This window comes from Geotrypetes seraphini, chromosome 11, assembly GCF_902459505.1.
Source record: "Geotrypetes seraphini chromosome 11, aGeoSer1.1, whole genome shotgun sequence".
NCBI classification, from domain to species: Eukaryota; Metazoa; Chordata; class Amphibia; order Gymnophiona; family Dermophiidae; genus Geotrypetes; species Geotrypetes seraphini.
The window spans coordinates 129,566,272-129,591,980 of record NC_047094.1 but is presented as its reverse complement, the minus strand read 5'-3'; the positions used below and the strand labels follow the sequence as shown (position 1 = coordinate 129,591,980).

Here is a 25,709-nt window from a genome sequence, read left to right as displayed (position 1 = left end):
GGTTACCAGACTTCCAGATTTACCCAGACATGTCCTGTTTTTAGAGGACATGTCTGGGCATCCGGACGGCTTTTCAAAACCCGGGTTTTGAAAAGCGTCCACAGCGGGACCGCATGGAGAGGGCATCTGCGCGTGCACGGATGTAAAGCAGTGATGTCACGTGCATGCGCGCATGGGGCTGGGGGGTGAGGCTGGAGCGAAACGGGGCTTGACTTGGGCATAATGGGGTGGAGCTGGGTAGACTGGGCAGGCCTAGGGCGGGGCTATGGGTCCAGATAATACGCGAGTAAAATCTGGTAGCTTATCTGAACCCCCTAGAACAAATATCAGAGTTAGCAATGATTTAGAACATAAGAAGAACATAAGAACATAAGAAGTTGCCTCCGCTGAGGCAGACCAGAGGTCCATCTCGCCCAGCGGTCCGCTCCCGCGGCGGCCCATCAGGCCCATTGCCTGAACAGTGGTCTCTGACTAATTTTATAACTTACCTCTAATCCTATCCCTATAACCTACCTCTACTCTTATCTGTACCCCTATCTGTACCCCTATCTGTACCCCTATCTGTACCCCTATCTGTACCCCTCAATCCCTTTGTCCTCCAGGTACCTATCCAAACCTTCTTTGAAGCCCTGTAGCGTGCTCCTGCTTATCACATCCTCTGGTAGCGCATTTCATGTATCCACCACCCTCTGGGTGAAAAAGAACTTCCTGCCGTTTGTTCTAAACCTTCCCCCTTTCAATTTCTCTGAGTGCTCCCTTGTACTTGTGGTTCCCCATAATTTGAAAAATCTGTCCCTGTCTACTCTTTCTATGCCCTTCATGATCTTGAAGGTTTCTATCATGTCTCCTCTAAGTCGTCGCTTTTCCAGCGAGAAAAGCCCCAGCTTTTTCAGTCTGTCAGTATACGAGAGGTCCTCCATACCCTTTATTAGCTTAGTTGCTCTTCTCTGGATTCTCTCAAGTACCGCCATGTCCTTCTTGAGGTACGGCGACCAGTACTGGACACAGTACTCCAGGTGCGGGCGCACCATTGCACGATACATTGGCAGGATGACTTCCTTCGTCCTGGTTGTGATACCTTTCTTAATGATACCCAACATTCTGTTCGCTTTCCTTGAGGCTGTGGCGCACTGCGCCGAAGCCTTCAATGTTGTGTCTACCATCACTCCCAGGTCTCTTTCAAGGTTGGATTGCCTGAGTTGGATTGCGTTTTAATATAGCAATGCTATCATAAAAGTTGGTGACAGTTTTGTTGTTTCCAGAAAGTATACAAAGCACAGCTTGCATTGGAACCTGGGAATAATGTCTTCCCACTGACAGCAATCCTACAATCATATTCTGGCAATGTACAGGCCGAGGCCGACTCAGAAATTACAAGCTGTGGAAAGAAATAACTTGCTTTCCCCCTAAAGCCTATTTTGATGTTCGCTGTATCCTATAATTAAGGGTTAATAATTGTAGAATCTTAATTCTGATCTCGATCCAGATTTGCCCTTGAGTCAGGGTTGACTCTTGGCGATCACAGAATGCGGGACCCACCTTGTGGTTACAGGAGTAATTTGTCATTGCCTTCTCCTGCACCAGTTGGCCTCTGCCCAACATGTGGTGGGGGCATGACTCACCCTGGCATCGCTGCCAGGCTCTACCCAGCTTTGGAACTAGCACTGCAGGTCGTGCAGAAGGCCGCAGCGCGAATAATCACAGGTGTAGTTTGGAATGATCATATTACACCAACCACTGAAAAGTCTGCATTGGTTACCGATTCATCAGGTGGTTTACGGGGTGACACCTTGGTACCTAAAACAGATGTACCTCCCAGAAACTTTGAGGTCGCAATCCACTATGAGGTTATCAATTGAAGTGCTAAGTGAGACTCGTTATAAACCCCCCCCCCCCATAAACGACAGCGATTTCCGTTGTGGGTCCACATTTCTGGAGCGCATTACCAGAGTCGTTGAGATTGCGCAGAGAGGAAGTGTCTTTTAGAAAGCAGCCGAACACTTATTTATTCATTAAAGCTTTTTATTCGTTTTGATGAGTGCCTTAGCGTTATGCTAGGTTTTTTTTGAGATTTTGGAAGAACAGGAGCATATTTTGATTATGTAGGTTTTTATTGTAACCCGCTTAGGCAGCTTGATGCAAATATGTTATCACTCAACATTGATAAATCCAAACTTATGATTTTCCCTCTTAAAGAGGGGCTAACTCTCCAGGCCCCCTTGAAATTAGAATCCCTTCCAATTAACATGGTTCCCACCCTGAAACTTTTAGGAGTAACCTTTGACTCTAAATTCTCTTTCCATGATCACATCAGTACGGTGGTTCAGAAATGCTTCCACCGCTTCAGAATGATTCGCTCTCTTTCCAAACTCTTAGACCTTTCCTCCTTAAATACATTAATCCATTCTTTAGTCATCGCTTGTATAGATTACTGTAACTCCCTCTATAAGGGTATCACCAGAAAGGAAATAAGACGTCTACAGATAATACAAAACACTGCTATTAAAATTATTTATGGTGCTAGAAAATATGACCATGTTTCACCTCTTCTAATTGATGCTCACTGGTTACCGGTCGAACATCGAATTAACTATAAAATCTTGTTATTAACTTTTACTACCAAATCATTCAATCAACCAGCATTTATTGACCAACTTCTTACTCCTTATCACCAAGGTAGATCTCTTCGTTCCACATCGCATAATCTTTTAATTGTCCCATCTCTCAAATCGATCAACACTTTGAGATCCAATAATTTTGCTGTTACCGCTCCTACCCTTTGGAACTCATTGCCTCCCTATTTGCGGACGGAACCCTCTCTTAAACAATTTAAAGCTAAACTCAAAACTTTTTTATTTGAGGATGCTTTCGGATAAAACTGTCCTTTTCAGGACTAAACAATTGTCAGTCTTTCCCTACCTACTGTTTTTTCCCTTTTATATGTACTTTATTTTAAATATTGTAGTTCTTCCCTTTTCCCCTTTTGTGTGGAGTTTACCTTTTTGTCTTCAGTGGTCTTTCGTTTGGTGTAATTTTTAACGATTTCCCCTTATTTTTACTATTATTGTACACCGCTTAGAAATTTGTATAAGCGGTATAACAAACTTTTTAATAAACTTGAAACTTGAAAACTTGAAGAAATTTAAAAAATAAATAAACAAAATGGAGGTTAAAAGACTTAACCTAAGACCACAAAGCGCTGCTGTGGGATTTGAACTTGAGCCTTCAGGATCCTAGCCTCACTGTTCTAATCATGCTGCTACATTTTTCACGGACAGGGTGGTAGATGCCTGGAATGACCTTTCGAGGGACGTGGTGGAGAGGAAAACGGTGATGGAATTCGAAAAGGCGCGGGATAAAAATAGAGGATCTCTAATTAGAAAACGAAGGATGTAAATTAAAGAACTAAGGCCTGGATGGACCGTTCAGGTCTTTATCTGCCGTCATTTACTATGGTACTATGCCTGCAACGCACATAGCTATGAAAGTTTATTGAACGGCAGAGTGGTGGGCGCTGAGGCTCTGAAGAAACTACAGCGATGCTGGTATAAAGTTTTTGTGAACTTGGGAGAAAGAAAATTATTGACAAAATTTAAGTGTGGCACCAGAAAAGGGGTAACCAAAAATCAAATTCTAAAGAAGTGTTTTGAATGCAGTGCTGACATCTCACTAAAGATAAGTGCTTTTTTGCATATGTGCACTATCTTAACAATTTTTGCATGTTTGATGTTTGAAGTTAGATGTCTTCACATCTTTTTTAGTAAAATATTTATTCAACACTGGTCTCCATACCTGAAGAAGGATATAACACTGCTGGAGAAGGTGCAGAGGCGAGCGACGAAGCTAGTAGAAGGTATGGAGAACTTGAGCTACAAGGATCGCCTCAGAAAACTGGGATTATTCACCCTTGAGAAGAGAAGACTGAGAGGGGATCTGATAGAGACTTTTAAATTACTAAAAGGAATCGACAAAACGGAGCAAGCTCACTCACCAGCAGGGGGAAAGGATGGAGAGCAAGAAATAGCCTTATTCACATTGGCGAATGTGACCCAGACTCGGACCAGAGGTCATGGCCTGAAGCTGAGAGGGGACACGGCCAGGACAAACGTCAGAAAGTTCTGCTTCACACAGCGAGTGGTGAACGCCTGGAACTCTCTCCCGAAAGAGATGGTGGAGGAAACTACCATTCTAGGATTTAAGGGAAAATTGGACGCACATCTTCTCGCAGGACACATTGAGGGATACGAGTGACTAATGTATGCGTCAGGGTATGCCTGGCTGAGCCTCCGCGTGTGCGGATCACCGGACTGGATGGACCCCAGGTCTGATCCGGTGCAGGCATTTCTTATGTTCTTATGTTCTTTATTCACTAAATGACTATTTAAAAAACAAATATAAAATAAACAAAAAAAGAAAAAAATGAGTACTATAGGTACATGCCATTGGCCAGTGATTGAGACTCCGACCGAAAGCTATATTCAGTCGTTTTTGCTTGAATATTCGGTCTCTGAGGCATGGCATAAATTTACTTTATGATTTACTTCAGCGTTTATCTCTGGAAGTGAGTTTGCTTGTTCACCAGAAAAGCGGTCACAGAAATAGGAGGTTCGTGGGTGAATTGAGGGAATTCCTCAATAGTTATGCGCATAATTACAGAATAAAGGGCATCCGTGCCTGACTTGTAGGCGCAAGGTTTCACGCTAAATTTCTGTTGTTGCAAATGGCCACGCCTAAAATTAAGCACTGTTACCAGGCGTAAACTCTGTGCCCCTTCGGTCCAACTGCGCTAGCAGTTTTTAGCGCAGAGAACCGTGCTGAATGGCCCGCGCTGCTCCCGACGCTCATAGGAACTCAGTGCAGCTCACCACGCTACAAACTGCTAGTGCAGTTTGATAGAAGAGGCCCTCTGTTCTATAAGCCAAGCCTAACTTTAGATGTTGTTTAAGCCAAGCCTAACTTTAGATGTTGTTTAAGCCAAGCCTAACTTTAGATGTTGTTTATAGAATAGCGCTTAGGTGGTGGTGGTGGTGGGGGGGGGGTTTCTGTATTATTTTCTTAGCCTTTCTCTTGGCTGCCTTCAACCTGCCTGGATTGCCTGCGGTACTTTTTAAATACCTCCCAATACTGAACAAAATATTGAGATAATTGCAACGCCTTTTCTAATAGTTTCACTTATGGTTTAATAATATAGAGTATTTATATGTACAATGATGGGCCTCTCTCCGTTGTCCAAAAGCCCTCTTCAAACAGAGATTGAATGTGTTGTTCCCACTGCAGCTAAACTTGACTTTTTCTGTTACAGCCCTGAGAGTAACGAATGTGAACTTGGAACTTAACGCCAATAAGAATACTCACAATACCAGCGACTATGACAATGAATCCTTAATCGTAAGAAGAGGACAGCCCATCGCAGCAACCCTTACATGCAACAGAGCTCCGCAGTCCAGGGATAGCATCACATTTATAGCACAAATAGGTAATCTCTACTACACGCTAGCCCGCCAGGCACGTGACCTCTGTCATACGTACACTCATACCACATCTCATCATAAACTCACCTCACAGGCTGTCAGTTTCCATCAAACACTCATCTTTCAGACAGGTGATCTCTGTCTCTGCTGTTTTCACTTCAATATCAAGCACACCTCCTTTTCACTGTTATATTGCTCCTGGATTAAGAATGCCAAACAAGTTTTGCCCAGATGTATTAGTCCTGGACAGAGAGACAGGTTTATATCTACTTATAATATGTAATGTAATGTAATGTAATTTATTTCTTATATACCGCTACATCCGTTAGGTTCTAAGCGGTTTACAGAAAATATACATTAAGATTAGAAATAAGAAAGGTACTTGAAAAATTCCCTTACTGTCCCGAAGGCTCACAATCTAACTAAAGTACCTGGAGGGTAATAGAGAAGTGAAAAGTAGAGTTAGAGGAAAAATAAAAATAAAATAAACATTTTAATAAGACAGCATTGATCTAAATACTTTGGAAGGTAGAAGAGAGGAGAGAAAGGAATAGAAGCAGAAGGGGGAGCCGTTGAACAGTAGAATTCTGGAGAAATTTAAATGATAGAAATAGAACAAAACAAAGATAAAAGGCAAAACAATAGATAAGATTAAAGATAAATCATAAGCTTGAAAGAAAAATAAAATAAAACTTTGTCTTCAATCCACGGTTTCAGCGTCAGTGATGAAGTGGAGCAAGTAAGTTTAGGAGGAGCGATATTACAGTTTTATATGGAGAAGCAGGTTTGGGGGGAATAAACGGGGAGAAGGGAGGTGGAGAAATGATAATTTACAGAGAGGCTCAGATTGAGGGATTTTTGGAAGGGAATTTACTTAATTGAAGTACAGATGGAGATATAAGGGGGGGGGCAGGAAGAGGTAAAGGCTAGAGGGTTATGGGAGATGGAGATGGTTTCCACAATGAACCCCAAAACAACTACCACGCGTAGGGTTACCAGACGTCTGGATTTCCCCAGACGTTTTTCCAAAACCTGTCACTTTGTCCGGGTTTCGAAAAGCCTCCTCAAATCGCGTCGGGCAGCGAGGACATCCGCGCATTCGCGGACTTCCTCCTTGCCCAACGCGATTTGCGGACAAGAGCAGGCAGTTTGAAGTAGGGGCTAGTGCGGGACTAGGGGCGGGATTAGGATGGGATGGGCGGAACTGGGCGGGCCTGGGGGGGCGGGCCTAGGAGGGTCCGGATTTTCTAATTGGAAAATCTGGCAACCCTAACCATGAGGCCGAGGATGGAGTGGGGAAGAAGTTGCCTCCTCTCTCCAACGCCAGAGGAAATCGTTCCCTCATTCATTTTTTTTTTAATCTTCTCTGTTTAAACATTATCAGCATGTTCCACACATACAAAAAATGCCTAATGGCAAACTTTGACTGTCCGAGAAACAAACGGAACCTCAGTATTTATTTATTTTTTCCCAGAAGCTCAGAACGGGTTACAACAGGGGTGTCAAAGTCCCTCCTCGAGGGCCGCAATCCAGTCGGGTTTTCAGGATTTCCCCAATGAATATGCATGAGATCTATTAGCATACCATGAAAGCGGTGCAGGCTAATAGATCTCATGCATATTCATTGGGGAAATCCTGAAAACCCGACTGGGTGGCGGCCCTCGAGGAAGGACTTTGAGACCCCTGGGTTACAAGTAGACATTCGCAATCGTTTGAAGACAGACTAGTCATGACGACGCCTCTTTTATGTTTCTCCTTTTCAGGCTGCTTGATAAACCCCCTTGCTTGTCTTTTTCCCCACAGGACCCCGCCCTTCAGAGTCTAACAACACCAAAAAAGTGTTCAAACTTTCCAGCTCGGCGAGCGGCAGCGGATCCTGGAGCGCTACCCAGCAATCCAGTGGCTCCAGCACCGTGAAGATTAGTATATTGACCGATCCCAATGCGATTATTGGCTGGTACAAACTATCAGCTCAGATAGTTTCCAATGGAACGAGTTCATCTGTACCAATAGGGGATTTTATATTGCTCTATAACTGTTGGATTCCAGGTAACATATATGTTCTTCTTAAACTAAAACTTCATCTGATTAATCCCAGGCTCTGATTTGGCTCATAAGCCTGGAAAATACTGTTACGTTTAAGCTCATGTCGCTCCGATGAAATTTGTTAGCATGCAATACAGCAATTAACGGAGTTCTATGGAGGGGGGGAGCACTGTTCCCCAACTGCTTTGCTACCAATAGGGGGCGGTGCTTCAAAACTGTGTTCTAATTGCTAGGGATAGGCAGGTTCTCTGGAGTCCTGTAGAGCTTGTCTGACCCTCACTATTGAAAACATTATAGTGAAACACTGGCAGGATTTTAGGTGGAGGACTCCTGCTTAGCTAAGAGGGAGCAGTGGGGGGGGAGGGGAAGGAGAGTGTTATTTCTTATAACGAGGTGCCTCTTAAGTTGCCAGGTTATTTTTTTTTTCCTTCCATTCTTTATAGAATACTAGTCTTTAAGCCCGTTACATTAACGGGTGCTAGAATAGATGTGTCTGTCTGTGTTTCTTTATCTCTCTCTCCTTGGCCGCTGTCTGTGTCCTTCTGTCTCCCCACCCCGAGCAAAGCTGTCTGCCCCAAGCACACACCTCCCCCCAAAGCATCCCCCTTTCCCTCTCCCTAACTGTCTCTCCATGGCCACCCTTCTGTCTTCCCCCCAGAGCAAAGTTGTTTGCCCCAAGCACACCCCTCCCCCCAAAGCAGCCCCCTTTCCCTCTCCCTGTCTCTCCATGGCCCCTTTTGTCTTCCCCCCAGAGCAAAGCTGTTTGCCCTAAGCATACCCCTCCCCCAAAGCAGCCCCCTTTCCCTCTCCCTGTCTCTCTATGGCCCCTTCTGTCTTCCCCCCCAGAGCAAAGCTGTTTGCCCCAAGCACACCCCTCCCCCCAAAGCAGCCCCCTTTCCCTCTCCCTGTCTCTCCATGGCCCCTTCTGTCTTCCCCCCAGAGCAAAGCTGTCTGTCCTCAGCACACCTCCCCCCCCCAAAAACAGCCCCCTTTCCATCTCCCTATCTCTCCTTGGCCCCTTCTGTCTCCCCCCAGCACACCCCTCCCCCAAAAGCAGCCCCCTTTCCCTCTCCCCTGGCCCCCTGTATTGATCCCCTTCTTACCCTTCTGGCCTTCTCCTCTTCAAAGCAGCATGCGATCGTGGTGGCCGGCTTTAGCGAACCTCGCAGGCCGCTCTCCAACTCGGTAGCACGTTTCCTCTGACGCGATCCTGTGCATCAGAGGGAACGTGCTACTGAGGTTGGAGAGCGGCCTGCAAAGTTCTTTAAAGCCGGCCACGATCGCAGGCTGCTCTGAAGAGGAGGATCAGCGGCGGCAGCAGTAGCAGTGAGCGAGGGCGGGAGGTGTGTTCCCTGCCGAGGATGCGGGCAGGGAGAGAGCTTGCCTGCGCTTCCTCGCAGCAGCAGTTGGTGAGTGAGGGCGGGAGGAGGGGAGTGGCCAGAATGTTCCCTGCCGCCGGGTTCTAAAATGGAACACGGCCACGGATCACACACCACAGCGGCAGGGATCACGCTGTTTTAACAGCGCATGCGCCGGTAAGCTTTTATTATATAGGATTAGCATAACCAAGTATCAACATGTCTAACTCTTAGGTTAAAGATGTTTAATGTTATTCCCTGAGGGCCACAACCTATTCAGGTTTTTAGAATTTCCCCAATGAATATGCATGAGATCTATTTGCATGAACTGCCTCATTCTGAATGAAAGATTGCATAGCTGTCTCTTGAACAGCAGCACTTGGTATGGGAAAGCCTAGTAGAGCATCTCACAGGTGCCATAAGTAACCTAGTAGATGGGCTAAAGAGTCCTTATTCAAAAATATGGTCCCCATATATGGGAAATATTAAACCAACTCCAGGGAGTTCCAATTCGTACCACTGAGATATAACTATTATAAACTATGTATCACTTAAAAATTAATCTAATATAATAAAACGGTAAGCCGCGCATGCGCACTTCCTATGCGTGCGCTGGTTTTCCGTGAGCTGTAGCGACCCATAGGAAGTGTGCATGCGCGGCTTACAGTTCTGTTTTTCGGTCTGGCCTGCTCCCTGCCGTATTGCATTTTTTAGCTGAAAGACGCAGCGGTGGCTCCTCTCACGATCCCCGCCTGCGTCGGACTTCCGACGCAGGTGGGGATCATGAGAGGAGCCACCGCCACATCTTTCAACTAAAAAAAAAAATACGGCAAGGCGAGCAGGCCAGACCAGACCGAAGCTCAAGACCGCGGGAAGGGAAGGGAAGGGGGGGGCCGACAAAGAAGAGGACTCCAGCCGCGAGGAGCCGAACGGAGCAGCCAGATCGCAGCAGGCCAGAACGCGGAGGAGGGGCCGAACGGAGCAGACAAGATTGCAGTAAGAGAAGGGAAAGGGGAAATGCTGCAACTGCTGCACAGGGACCTGAAGGGGAAGACAAATACCGCTGCTGCTGCACAGGGAAGTCGGGGGGGGGGGGGGAGGGAAATGCTGTTGCAGGGAAGTGGGGTGGAAATACTACTCCACAGGGAAATGGAGGGAAAGAATGACAGACAGACAGCAGGAGGGAGGGAGACAGACAGAAAGGAAGAAAGACACAGGGGCAGGGAGAGGGACAGAAAGACAGACAGAAAAAGGGAGCCAAGGAGAGAGAGAGAGAGACAGTGGGAGAGAGAGAGAGACAGAAAGAAAGAAAGACAGACAGACATATATTCTAGCACCCGTTAATGTAACGGGCTTAAAGACTAGTTATCAATAAAAAAATTTTGTGAAGTGCTCAGACCCGTAACCGTAATGTAAAACCAAACCGGAATTGCCGCTGGGACCATCATAGCATTTCACCGTCCCGACCGCCATAATATGAATTAACACCGTAGTGCAAAACAGCCAAAATAAACTAAACTGATATCAAACTTAAATAAAACTTATCTGTGTGTTCTTTGGCGATCGGTTGGTCTCACAAGTAGGCGGCAGTTGCGGTTGTGAGCCTAAAGCCACTAGTGCCGTGCTTTACACCATGGTATAAATTCATATTATGGCGGTCGGGACGGTGAAATGCTACGATGGTCCCAGCGGCAGTTCCGGTTTGGTTTTACACTACCCATTACGGTTGCGGGTCTGAGCACTTCACAAAAAAATTTTTATCCCAATATATGGGACCATATTTTTGAATAAAGCCTCTGTCATTGGTTGAAAAGACGTCTCCCTTGCCTTTTGTTAGACTCTTCATATCAAATGGCAAAATTCTCTTCTTTTGCCCGGATGGGCTAGTGAACCATAGAGAGGATGGCCCAAGCCCATTAGCCACTCTAACCACTACATTTGTGGTAGAAATTGAGAGGCCACCAAATCCCACCAAAACCTTACTATACCACTATATAGGTACCACCTGCAGTCATAAGGGGTAGACCTATGGGTATACTGGGTTTTGGAGGGCTCACCATATATGATGACCATTTCCACGTCCAAATGGTCTGGATTTGAACATTTTCAACTTGGACATTTTTGTCATGTTGACCTACACATCCAACTAGGCAATTTAAAAAAAAAATAATAGTTTCAGCTTTTCAAAATGGATGTTGCTGTGCTTCCGACTTTGGATGGCTAGGCTTAGACTGATCCAAAATTAATTTGTGGTCTAAAGAAATATGATCACGTGACTCCTTTCTACTGTGAGTTGCATTGGCTTCCGGTGGAGGCGCGTGTTTTGTTTAAGCTGGGTTGTCTTTGTTACAAGGTTGCGTATGATATTGCTCCAAACTATATGACCAAGAGGTTTCTCATAGCATTCCATAAACATAGGAGAGAATCACATGCATTGGTTACATAAGTTCATGTCATCCTTTTTCTTCTTCTCTACCCACTATTTTAAGTTCTTGTAAACCGTGTCGAGCTCCATTCTCATGGAGATGATGCGGTATATAAACTTAAGGTTTAGATTAGATTAGATTAGATTAATTTTCCGTCTGCTCAAGGTTGTAAGAGCAAGAAATCCTTGGAACATACACTAGCATTTCAGTCTGCTTTCGATGAGCGGGAATTTAGGCCGCTGTTGCGTAGTTCGTGCTCTTACAAAGCGCTTTAGAACTCAATTGAAAACTCGTCTTTTTTCAAAATATTTAGCGAACTAATTTAAATCATCCTTAGGTTATGTTATTTTTAATCTTTTGTTCACCGCATTGAACTTACGGTTATGCAGTTTATAAGTACGATGTTATGTTATGTAGCGGGAAACTTCCAAGTCGGACTTAGACATCCTTTTCAAAAATGGCCCTCCACTTCTTTAAACACTTAAGATTCTGTGGAACTGCTTAGTTATTTTAGTTTGGGGTTGGTTTGTTTTTAATATAACGAATGGGATGATAGTGTTTCTTTGAATTTTTATGTGTTCAAGTTTGTTTTAAATTGTGTATGTTTTATGTTAACCCACTTTGGTTTAAAGTGGGATATAACTGGAGAAATAGATAAATATCTGAGGCAAGGATCTGCCACAAATTAAATACAAAACCAGCAAACAGATCAGTCCAAATAAAAAAAGTTAGTCAGTCTAAATAACAAGAAGTCTGATTTATTAAAATCAATGAACTGACATGGCTACGATTCACCCACAGGCTGTGTCAGGATTAATGGTTATAACATTTAAAAAAATAAAATAAAATCAAACATACAAATAAAAACACAGTCATAATTATTTATATACTATTTATAGCCTATGTGGTTTTATATTCAGGTACTTTATCATATTTTTCTGTCTGTCCCAGCGGGCTCAAACTCTATTTAGTATAGCTGGGGCACTGGGGGGATTAAGTGACTTGATCAGGGTCACAAGGAGCAGTGAGGGATTTGAACCCACAACCTCAGGGTGCTGAGACTGTAGCTTTAACTACTGCACCACATATTCCCCATAAATAACATTGCCTTTTACTAAACCACGCTAACAGTTTTTAGCGCCGAGAGCCGTGCTGAATGACCCACGTTGCTCCTGACGCTCACAGGAACTCTACGAGAGTCGGGAGCCGCGCTAAAAAACACTATCGCAGTTTAATAAAAGGGGGCCTAAATCAATCATGATTTTATAAGTTTTATTATTGACTGATTGATTGATTCATCATTTATGATTATAATTATGACTGTGTTTTTATTTGTATGTTTGATTTTTTTTTATGTTATAGCCATTACCCCTTATGTAGCCTGTGGGCAAATTGTGGCCATGTCGGTTCATTGATATTAATAAATCAGACGTTTTGTTATTTGGACTGCCTAACTTCTATTATCTGGACCAGTGGTCTCAAACTCGCGGCCTGCCAGGCACTATTTTGAGGCCCTCGGTATGTTTATGATAATCACAAAAGTAAAATAAAAGTTTCTTGATCATAAGTCTCTTTAGCTATAAATGACAATATTATTATTAAGACTTAGCCAAATGGAAAGATTTATAAACTATAAAGAGTTTTACCTCATGCAAAATTGTAATTTCTTCAATAAGACATGAACTATTTTTTTCTGAGGCCCTCCAAGTACCTACAAATCCTAAAATGTGGCCCTGCAAAGGGTTTGAGTTGGAGACCACTGGCTTTACTGTAAGCATGACATCCTGTTTGTCTTTGGGAAGCAGAGCTGAGATTGTGATGTCATAATGCCTCATTCCACCAATAAGAGCCAACCTCCTCAGTGATGTCACATGGCTTGATTATCCTGTTCTCCCCTCTGCCCTCCAACCCAGCCAGCAGATTAACTGTTCCCCTTAACTCAGTGGTCTCAAACTCTTTAATAAGACATTAACTATTTTTTTCTGAGGCCCTCCAAGTACCTACAAATCCCAAAATGTGGCCCTGAGTTGGAGACCACTGATCTGGACTGATCTACCTGGTGGTTTTGTATTTGTACCATTAACCAACAAATATCTCAAAAATGTCTAAAGCAATTATGCAAAATATTACCTGAAAACAAAAGCACCTTTGCATTTGATTATTTTCAGGAAAGAAAGCAACATGGGTAGATCTTCTTTGAAAAGGTGTGCAAAAGCATCCAAGTAGTTTACAACAGTGTTTGAAAATCGCTTCCCTAAAGATGGGAAAATTCCGAGATAAATATCTTCTCTGAAATCTTCACTGCGCCTCATATCGGGAGCAGATATAACAACCAGTTTTCATGGCTTTGGTTTTGCAGAAGATGCTGTCTACATGGCCAATGCCGCCGAAAGGGCCGAGTTCGTTATGAGTGAAATCGGACTCATTTTTGTAGGAAGCGCCAACAATTATTCCAGCAGAGCATGGGATCTTGGTCAGGTACGGTGAATTAAATGCGGACATTTCCTTCTTGCCCCCAACTGGATAGCTGACGATGACCTGAGCTAACCCACTGCGTCTCATCTGAACTTTGATGCACTCCGGTATTGGAAAAATCCTGCCATGGAATGCAATGATTGCTTTTCTAAGACTAAATTCTATATATGGTACATAAAAAATCAGCAGAGAATAAAAATGCCAGTTCTATTGTATAAATGACGCTTAAAATCTAGTTATGGTTTATAGACTAGCACTTAAGCCTTGGACCCATGCCTAGCTTTAGAAACAGAGTACGTCAAAAAGTCATTAACATCAAAACTTCCACCAGTGAAGCCTTTAAGAATATATGTGTTGATTCTATATGCATAAATCTACTGTTAATATATTCTATATTAATCAGGATCTTCAGATCGCTGTATTCCCATACAGTTCAGTTCTTCATTGATCCATCCTTTTTTTTTTTTTTCAAAAAAATTTTTCTAATCTAATCTAATCCTTAGGTTTGTATACCGCATCATCTCCACGTTCGTAGAGCTCGACACGGTTTACAGTAGGAGAAATAGGAAGGAACTACAACAGAGGGTTAGAGGTAGAAGTGTGAAGAAAATTTAGAGGACTTGGGATGCCAAGATATAAGAGTTTCCTAAGTTGGAGGGAGACTTACATTTTTTGAGAAAAGCCAGGTTTTCAGATGTTTGCGGAAAACTTGGAGAGAGCTCAAGTTCCGAAGAGGGGAGGTAAGGTTGTTCCAGAACTCAGTGATTTGAATGGATGGATGTCCCTAGCTTTCCTGTGTGGGAAATGCCTTTTAGCGAGGGGAAGGATAGTTTTAATTTGTGGGAGGATCTGGTGGTATTAGGGTTTGAGGAATTCCAAGAAAGAGGGATAAAGGGAGGGAGGATACCATATAGGATTTTGAAAGTTAAACAGGCGCATTTGTAGTGGACCCTGGCGATTTTCTGCGTGTTTATTCTTCTTAAATACTTAAGGGCAAATTCCATAAGCAGCACCCATAAGTTAGGGCGCCTACTTAGGCACTGTTCAGCGCGATTCATGGAAAATTGGGCGTTGTTTAATGAATCACGCTGAGCGGAACCTATTGTGGAGGCGGCCAAGAAAGAGGCCAGCTCCAGGCACAACTAATGTAACATCTTTTCTTCACGCATTCTGTGGTTCGCTGATGGTCCAGCCTTCTTTCAATGGGAACCGCCTAGAAGTCATTTGACTATGGCAGTGTAGAAAAATAAATAAAGTCATTCTAAAAGCCAGGCGCCTAGCTGAGCGCTTAAGCACGCTTTAGAGCAGCGATTCTGCAACAAGGCGCCTACCTTTTAGCCACGCTCACGCCTAGGGCCTATTTTTTTGAAGGCTGCCTAAATTTTTAGAGGCGCCTTGTTCCAGAATCGCGCTTTCTTGATAGGTGCCTAGGTTCCAATCGGCGCTGATTAAAAAGCTTATTTTGGCTTTTTTTTTTTTTAAATTCAATTTAGATAGGCGCCAATCTAGTTGGGCGCCAATGAAATAGGTGCCCTACTTTAGGTGCTGGTTACAGAATTTGAGCCTTAAAGATTTTGACAGCAAAAAAACATATTTTTAACTTCTTATAGTTCAGTAAAACCCTTCCCAACATGGATCACCCTCTTTCATCAGGGTCGAGGTGGAGCACAAAATGGCATTGCTTCTGGCTGTGATACATGTGTACAACTATTTACAACTGTGAAGCAGTCAGAAGCAATGCCGTTTTGTACTGGCGTACCTAGCATATGTGACACCCGGGGCCCATCATTTTTTGACACCCCCCCCATCTGTATGAAAACATAATTTTTAGTAACAATTCACACATCACACATGAGTACCTAGGAAAAGGCAGCATCTTACATACTGCAGTGAGCAGTACAACATCAATACACCCATTGTAAAACTAAACAAGCCAGACCAGCACAGATCAATCCTGCACCGTCAATCCTAACAGAAAACCATGTCTTTCGAACACACAGAACGCAGAAAACACCTTCGCCTAGTATGGAATGTCATCACAAACTAACCCCTCCCCCTCTTGCAAAGCTGTAGTGTGGATTTTAGCCACGGTGGTAACAGCTCTGACGCTCATGGAATTCTGAGCATCAGAGCTGCTACCACCACGGCTGGCGCTAAAAACCGTTCCACAGTTTTGTAAAAGGGGGGATAGAATAGAAATACATAGATAAAGGTTAAATTGAACCAGCAAGAAGATGGACTCTGCATACAATGCAACACCTCAGAAACAGTGACACGTCTCCTAAAGCAATAAATAAATAGAAAATTTTTGTTCTACCTTTTTCTTCTCTGGTTTCTGCTTTCCTCATCTTCTTGTAACTCTCTTCCTTCCATCCACTGTCTGCCGTCTCTCTTTCCCTATATGGCATTTTCTCTCCTATGCCCTTCCAGAAACTGTAAGCCTCCCCCTTCCATCTCTCCTTTTACCCCCATTGGTCTGGCATCTCTCTCTTCTCCTTCCCTCTCCCACACCTCTCCTCTGCAATCCCTTTCCCTTTTTTCCCTCATTTTCCTTTTCAATTTATTTTCTGCATCTGTCTAGATTATGTTCTTACTACCCTCTCATCAATGTCCTTTTTTACTGTCTACCTAAAGCTTGCCACCTCTTTCCCTCACCCCTCCAGTGTTTCCCTAACTCAATCCTTTTCTCCACATCATGTGCCCTCCTTTTATTTATCTCCTCCTTCCATCATGAAATCTCTTTCTCCAACCTTTCTATCTAGCACCTTCTCCTCTCTCTGTCCACTTCTATCCAGCGTCTGCTCCCATCTTTCTCTCCTCTCATTTCCTTCCTGCATTTGCTCCCTTATCTCTCCCATCTGCACTTCCATCCAGCATAGGCTCCCCACTACCATCCAATGTCTGCCCTTTCTCTATCCATCCACCCCTCCTCATCAGCATCTGCCCCCTTTCTTTCCCTCCAGTATCCTTCCCTCTTATGTTTCTCCCCTTTCTCTGTACATCAATTCCATCAGCATCACCCTGCCCCCTTTCTTTCCCTCCACCACTCTTCCATTCCAGCAGTCCTGCTCCTTTCTCTTCCTTCATGCAGCAAGGTCCTGCAATGACTGCGTCTGCCGGGTCCACCCCCTCCGACGTAACTTACTTCTTCTGGAGCAGAGCCGGCAGACAAGTCATAGCGGGACCTTCCTGCACCTCAGCGCTGCTGCCGACTCTGCTGCAGAGAAAGTACGTCAGAGGGAACATGACCATTTATTTTTTTCATCAAAAGGGGACATCTATTAATTGACTGTGTATCCTTTCTTTCATTTCTTTCTTTCTGCACTCAGGCCCAACAATTGTCCCTTTCTATTCCCTCCCTCCTTCCTTCCCATGTCCTTAGTGCCCCCAGTGCCTCCGTCCCGTGTCCTTAGTGCCCCCAGTGCTTCTGTCCCGTGTCCATAGTGCCCCCAGTGCCCCCGTCCTGTGTCCTTAGTGCCCCCAGTGCCCCCATCCTGTGTCCTTAGTGCCCCCAGTGCCTCTGTCCTGTGTCCATAGTGCCCCCAGTGCCTCCTTCCCATGTCCTTAATGCCCCCAGTGCCTCCTTCCCGTATCCTTAGTACCCCCAGTGCCTCCTTCTTATGTCCCCCCACTGCCTTCCAGATTTTGTCCACCCCCAAAGCCAACCTGCCTGCCTGCCTGCCTACATCCTTCCCTCCCTGCCGTGGAAAAAAAAAGCGCCTCTCTCCTTCCTTTCTCCCGGTCCGCGCCGCTGAAGTCTTACCTCCCCGCTGCTGCTGCTAATCGCCGACAAGAAGTCTTCTTTCTGAGTCAATTCTGACTTTGGAGAGGACGTTCCGGGCCAGCCAGGCAGTGATTGGCTGGCCCAGAAAGTCCTCTCCGAAGTCAGAATTGACGTCGGCAAGAAGACTTCTTGTCGGCGATTGGCAGCAGCAGCGGGGAGGTAAGGCTGCAGCGGCACGGACCAGGGAAAAGGAAGGAGAGAGGCGCTTTTTTTTTCCACGGCAGGGAGGGAAGGATGTAGGCAGGCAGGCAGGCAGGTTGGCTTTGGGGGTGGACAAAATCTGGAAGGTAGTGGGGTGACATAAGAAGGAGGCACTGGGGGTACTAAGGATACGGGAAGGAGGCACTGGGGGCATTAAGGACATGGGAAGGAGGCACTGGGGGCACTATGGACACAGGACAGAGGCACTGGGGGCACTAAGGACACGGGAAGGAGGCACTGGGGGCACTATGGACACAGGACGGAGGCACTGGGGGCACTAAGGACATGGGAAGGAAGGAAGGAGGGAGGGAATAGAAAGGGACAATTGTTGGACCTAAGTGCAGAAAGAAAGAAATGAAAGAAAGGATACACAGTCAATTAATAGATGTCCCCTTTTGATGAAAAAAATTAATGGTCACGTCCAGTTGCACAGTAGGGCAGGAAGACCCGGACCTGGCCGCTGTGCACCCCTCCAAGGCATGCACCCGGGGTGGACCGCCCCCCCCCCCTCCCCTTGATACGCCACTACCATTTTGTGCTCCACCTTGACTCTGATGAAAAAGGGTGAAACATGGATTCACGTCGGGAAGGAGACATGAGGTTTATGTGGGGGCGGGGCTGGAGGTAGAACAGGACAGGGCGGAACTGTGGTGGAACAGGGCAGGGCCAAGTGCCCTCTTTTTTTAAAAAAAAGAGGAAATCTGATAACCCTACACTCACTGCTTCCTGCAGATTCGAATCTGTGTCTTTCACGGATGAGGGCAAAGTGCATTGAAAGTTCAATGAATCCTGTGGTGAACCTAAAAACACTGAGTAGTTCTTCAGAAACACAGTCCTAGGGTAGCTCTTATGGAGTTAATCTTCAGAGATGAATCACCTCTAAGGGTTTGCAAGTTCAGCAGAGTCTCTATTGAAGTTTGCAATATGTTAATCTTCTGTGACCTCACAAAGGCCTTTAAGCATGTAATGGAACTCTTCTCGTACGATCGCATCCAGCAGTGCATTCTCCAGTGATATCAGGAGACAAGTAATGTGCTAAGAAGCAGCAGCATGGTCGATCAAGCTGGGAAAGTTTGAATTAGATTCTTTCCCCCGGTTTTTGAAAAGCCACACATGTGACTGCTGATTTCTTCATATCAGATGACATGCTCTACTGTATTTTTCTTTGGTTCCCCAGTTTGAATATGGCATTCTGCCTATCTGTCTAAAACTGCTGGATAGCAGCTTGGAATATCGACGTGATCCAATAAAAGATCTTGCTCGCAGGAACGATCCTATATATGTGAGCAGAGTGATCAGCGCCATGGTAAGGAAAGCACAGCTGGAAACTTGCTCTTTAATTTTTTTTTTACTTACAATTTGGGTAGTATTGGCTTAGGTGCTGGAGAATTATTGCTTTCATATTGCTTTCTGATGCTGCTTCCAGTACACGATGATTTAGGATTAACTATAAATAGAGTATTAGATTGTATTGAAAGAATTAAGAACTTAATAATAGCCTTACTGGGTCAGACCAATGGTCCATCAAGCCCAGTGGCCTGTTCTCATGGTGGCCAATCCAGGTCCCTAGTACCTGGCCAAAACCCAAGCAGTAGCAACATTTCATGCTATCGATCCAGGGCAAGCAGACTATGGACTTTTCCTCCAGGAACATGTCCAAACCTTTCTGAAAACCAGCTATGCTGTCCACTTTTACCACAACCTCAGGCAACGAGTTCCAGAGCTTAACTATTCTCTGAGTGAAAAAATATTTCCCCCCTATTGGTTTTAAAAGTATTTCCCTGTAACTTCATCGAGTGTCCCCTGGTCTTTGTAATTTTTGACGGAGTGAAAAATCGATCCACTTGTGCCCGTTCTACTCCACTCAGGATTTTGTAGACTTCAATCATGTCTCCCCTCAGCCGTCTCTTTTCCAAGCTGAAGAGCCCTAACCTTTTTAGTCTTTCCTCATACGAGAGGCGTTCCATCCCCTTTACCATCTTGGTTGCTCTTCTTTGAACCTTTTCTAGCACCGCTATATCTTTCTTCAGATAAGAAGACCAGAATTGAATGCAATATCACACTATGGAGTGATACAGGGGCATTATAATATTCTTATTCTTGTTAACCATCCCTTTTTAAATAATTCCTAGTATCCTGTTTGTTTTTTGGGCTGCCACCGCACATTGAATGGAAGGTGTCATCGTATTGTCTACGATGACACCCAGATCCTTTTCTTGGGCACAAACCCCCAAGGTGGACCCTAGCATCCAGTAACTGTGATTCAGGTTATTCTTCCCAATGTGTGTCACTTTGAATTTGTCCACATTAAATTTCATCTGCCACTTGGACGCCCAGTCTTCCAATTTCCTAAGGTCCACCTGCAATTTTTCACAATCCACATGAGTTGTAACAACTTTGAACAGTTTAGTGTCATCTGCAAATTTAACCACCTCACTCGTCGTTCCAATTTCCAGATCATTTATAAATAAATTAAATAGCACCATTCCCAGTACAGATCCCTGTGGCACTCCACTGTTTACTCTCCTCCATTGAGAAAAAAATGACCAACATCGTTATCTCTTCTGAAAAGTCTTTTCCAATTGAAGAGGAGTCTAAAGTGCTGGGTGTTATTTTTGATTCTTCAACGATTCTTGAGATTCAAGTGAATTCTCTTTGAAATGATTTTTTTTTTTTTTTAAATCAAGACAATCGTGTTTGATTAGGGCTTACTTTGCTATATTAGTAAAGACATTGATACTATCACATTTGGATTATTGTAACTCACTTTGGGGTCATTTTACTAAAGCTTACTAACTAATCTAGCGTGCACTAAATAATAAGGTGCCCATTATATTCTAGCGGCTTTAGCGCGCGGGGTTTTTTTTATCATGCGCTACCCCCCCGCACTAGCCAGAAAACTACCGCCTGCTCAAGAGGAGGCAGTAGCGGCTAGCGCGGCCGGCAGTGTAGCGCACGTTATTACATGCGTTAAACCGCTAACGCGCCTTCGTAAAAGGAGCCCTTAGTATTTAGCATGCACTAAATCGGTTAGCACGCCTTAGTAAAAGGGCCCCTTTATATAAAGCTATCTTCCAAACTGTTAGATAAGTTACAATTCATTCAAAATACAACTGCTCGCCTAATTTTTAAAATGAAAAAATGCGAGGGTGCTTCCTCTGTATTGGTTAGACCAGGGGTGCCCGCACTTTTTGGGCTTGCGAGCTACTTTTAAAATGACCAAGTCAAAATGATTTACCAACAATAAAATTTTTAAAAACCACAAAGCACACTGTGCGCAGAGAAAATGTTAATTATCATTTATATTCAGGGTTTTTTTTCAAAGAGGTCAAGGCAGATGACTCTATGCACTGTCACCTCAGTAACAACCATACAAAAATAGACAAATATACCCCTTCCCTTTTTACTAAACCACGATAGCAGTTTTTAGCGCAGGGAGCTGCGCTGAATGCCCAGCGCTGCTCTTGACGCTCATAGGCTCCCTGCGCTAAAAACCACTATTGCGGTTTAGTAAAAGGGGACCATAATGTACAATATAGACAGCAGATATAAATTCAGACACATTTTGATCACTAAATTTAAAATAAAATCATTTTTCCTACCTTTTGTTGTCTGGTGATTTCATGAGTCTCTGGTTGCACTTTCTTCTTCTGACTGTGCATCCAATCTTTCTTCCCTTCTTTCAGCCTGTATGCTTCCTCTCCTCCAGACCTCATTCCCTCCCCCCAAATTTTTCTTCCTCTCTCCCTGCCCTTTTTATCTCCCTGCCTCCCTTTTTTTTCTCTCTCTTCATGCCCCCTTTCTTTTTTTCTGTTTCCTTCTTTCCTTCTGTCTCCCTGCCTGCCCCTTTCTTTCTTTTTCTCTGACCTCCACCATTGGGTAACAGGCCCCAAAGCAGTCACTGCCCCAAGCTCTCCCTGCTTCCTTGCATCGGGCCGACCAGCAGTCCTCTCCCCGATGTCAATTCTTCCATCGGAGAGGAAGTTCCAGCCCAGCCAGACAGCAATTGGCTGGCCCGAACTTTCTCTCTGATAGCAGAATTGACGTCGGGGAGAGGAAGGCTGATCGGCCCGGTAGATCGCCAAAGCAAAGTGAGTCTATCACGGAGCTCAGGATGGGCTCCGCGATCGACTCACTTTGCCTTGGTGATCTACCGGTCGATTGCAATCGACCTATTGGGCACCCCTGAGTTAGACTATATTGCCTTCCAGTTTCTAAACATATTTTATTCAAAGCTGCACATGTAGTCTATCAGATCTTTTATGGATTAACTTCTGAAGTACCGTACTTCTCCTCCTATACTATACCATTCTCCTGGATTTTTGCAGCCCAAACTAATGACCCCTGCATTTTTTGAGCATCAAATCTTAGTTGCCAGTTACCGGACCATTCTTCAAGTTTCGCTAGATCCCGCCTCATGTTATCCACACCCTCTGGGGTGTCTACCCTAATATAGAATTTGGTATCATTTGAGCCCAAGCACTTACCAGCCAAAGGCTGGTACAAAAACTTAGCACCTACCTAATGTTATAAAATCATGCCCAAATGCTGGACACGCCCCTGAACTTCCTGTGTTCCCACATTGGCCACACCTACTTTAGAGATTTGCATTCTAGAACTTAGGTACACTGTTTATAGCACAGCAGCATAGATCAGTTATGTATGTAGGTCCTGATCGAGTCCAGGTGGTGAGAGCTTTCAGGGGATTGAGTGAATCAGATAATAACAACAAAAAGCCTGCTCCCAATATTCACCGACTATAGAAGCCACTCCTGTCAGCCTCCTTTTTTTCTTTTAATTTTTCTTTTCTTCTTATTTTTTTAATAATATCTCATTTCTTTCAAAACTGAAAATGAAGTGGAGAAAAAAAACCTCCGTTAAGCTTCACGGGCTTTAAAAAAAAAAACAAAAACAAAACTCCACTCCATTAAAAGTCATGGACCCCTCTGAAATCACTTCCTGGTCAGGGGGCCATAAGTGACGTCACAGGAAAAGCCGACACCGGGGCGAGCAGCAAGCTGGAGAAGCTACACGCGCTGGCAAAAATTTAAAGAGGTGCGGGAGAATGGAGGACACAAGTATGGTGGGGTGGGGGCGGGGGGGGTGCCACTACCCCAGGAGATTTTTACCCTCGCTGTGCCACTGAGTATTTTCTCAAGGATATTCATGTGTTCTGTAAGGAATCTTAAGGGATATTTTGACTTAGGTGGAAGATATGAAAATGTAGGTTGATTAAGTAAAATTACAATGAGAATTACAAGAAGTTATAATATGCTTTTATTTTAAAGGTTAATTCAAATGATGACAAGGGAGTCTTGTTGGGAAGATGGGATAATAAATACAGTGATGGAGTAAGTCCAACAGCCTGGAATGGAAGCATTTCCATCCTCAGACAGTGGAATTCATCGGGGCCAGTCAGATACGGCCAATGCTGGGTCTTTGCTGGGGTGATGTGCACAGGTATAATATTAAAAGATTTCTTTTTAACAGGATCAACATATCGAATGCTAGAAAATGTTGCAGAAAGGAACATTTTATGCTACGCGGATAATTTCCCAAAGTGCTTTCACTGAGTTTTTAGACATGTATCTTTTTCCTTAGTGCTGCGTGCTTTAGGAATGCCATCACGGATAATCACAAACTTTGAGTCCGCCCATGACACAGATAGAAATCTCACTATTGATCAGTATTATGACCAGAATGGAAAAAGCTTGGGAGGCGATGACAGCGTCTGGTAAGTATCAGTCGCCCTGTATTTTATCTAAGAGCCAGAAGAAATAAAAGTCGATCTCTATTATTAAAATGTAGCTCACACTTTGAATAGTAGCTAAAGGTGAGTTACATTCAGGTACAGTCGATATTTCCCTGTCCCTGAAGGACTTACAATCTAAGGGGTTGACATTTGAAACCACTTAACCTAGTAAGAGAGACTCTTGCCTACATAACTGGCACTGAGCAAGCCCCAAGGGAATATTCAGTGGCACAAACCTCTGACCACTATAACCAAAACTGGCTATTGTGTGCGTGATCTGGGGGTGGAGTCATCACAACTGGATAAGTAGATATTTAATCTAATCCAATCCAATCCTTAGTCTTGTATATCGAGTCATCCCAACTATGGGGCTCGATTCGGTTCACATAAAGTTAACTAATAGGACAAGAAAAGCGAATTATTGGGGCGAGGAAGTCATCCATTGCAATCCCTTATTTTTCAGTTAAAAATTTCTGAAATAGATAAGTCTTTAAAGTTTTCCAAAAGATTATCCGAGGAGGAAAGAGTCTAATTTCTGTAGGAAGGTCATTCTAAATTTTTACAACGGAAAAGACCAGAGATTGATTAATCTTACCTAAAGCTTTGATTCCCCTAATAGAAGGGAAGGCTAATTTAAACTTGTGAATTCCCCTAGAGGATAAAGGCTGTTGGAGGTAAAATAAGAAAGCAATCAATGGAGAAAAAAATCCCATGTAGGATTTTAAATATAATACTGGCACATTTGAATTGGACTCTTCAATACGCCGGAAGCCAATGCAAGGCTTTCAACAAAGGAATAGCATGATATTCGGCCCTTAACTGGATAAGGTAACAGACAAATAGGTCCGCACAAATAGCAGTCCTGTCTTTACCTGATTTAACATAACCAAGTGAGGGCCAGATTCTACACATGGCGCCAGCGTTGGCAGCCACCTAAAAAAGATGGCCGCCGATCATGTGTCAGTCATGCAATAGCGCCCTTTGTAGAATCGTGGTTTTGTGAAAGGAAGGCACTGGAAATGTAGGCCTACATTTCCGGCGTCTACCTTTACGTGAATCGTAACTATGGAGGTGTTTTGCGACATCTAACACCATCTCCAGCATTAGCCATGTCGACAGTGGCATTAGGCGCTGTAAAGCACTTCCGTAGTTGTGATGCAGGAGCCATTTTTTTAGGTGTCAATAGGTGCCTACATTTTTTCTTAATCACTTTTTTTTTTTATGGCATTTTGCACTTAAGTTAGGCGCCGGTAGGGCACTATTAATAGAATATAGACCATAAGGACTGAATATTGATACTTATCCAGTTAATTGCTGACCATCCACCAATACTTAATGAATATTTGGGCAATTACAACAAAAACACTGGCTGAACATTATCGTCTAACCCCCTCTTTTACAAAGGTGTGCATGTTATCCTATGGACACGTTGGCGGTTAGCGCACGATAAATCCACACTAAAATGCGTAGCAAGCCTTTGTAAAAGAGGGCCTAAGTTTCTACACATAAGGTTCATTTACTTGCCCAAGGTCGCAAGGAACAAGAGTGGGAGTTGAACCAGGCCTCCCCTGGTTGTCAGCTCAGTGCTCTAATCTGATTGGCTGCAGGTCCTCTGAGGGGAAGATCAGGGTTTTGCAATGCAAATGCTATTCAAATCCGCCTGATCCCAAGGACCAAACTTTTCCCATCTCTCGTCCTTCTCTTGGCTTCAGTATTCTGACAGAAGTTTGGCTTCCCAAGGTTCCTATTACATTCCACTTACCCCTTGCAGAGAGACGGAGACCAAAAGGGGGTTTTTTTTCCAGTCAGAGAGGAAACTCTGATCTTTTTGACTTCACTATTGGAGAGATGGGAGAAAGATCTCAAATGAAATGTCTTTGATTTGCAGTTTGTGAGCTTTGGCAGTGTATATACCGTATTTTCACGTAGATAACGCGCACCCGTGTAAAACGCGCACACGGGTATAGCGCGCGGAAAACACAAATTTGTGTACAGAAATTTTTATATACCGCGCACACCCGTATACCGCGCATGCCGCCCCTGACTCTCCCGTCGCCGCCAGACTCTCCTTTCGCCCGCCCCGAGTCTCCTCTGGTCCCGCCTGCTCGTTTCCAGCCTCCTCCCCCTCCCCCATGGAGAAGCTGTCAACCTTGTTTCCGGATACCAGCGAGCCCAGCTGTTTCCTCTGCCGGCGGT

At 44.2% G+C, this 25,709-nt stretch overlaps 1 pseudogene; it reads left to right on the top strand.

The window, feature by feature from the left end:
- Positions 1–25,709, top strand: part of LOC117368885 — a 64,997-nt pseudogene that overhangs the window by 6,887 nt on the left and 32,401 nt on the right.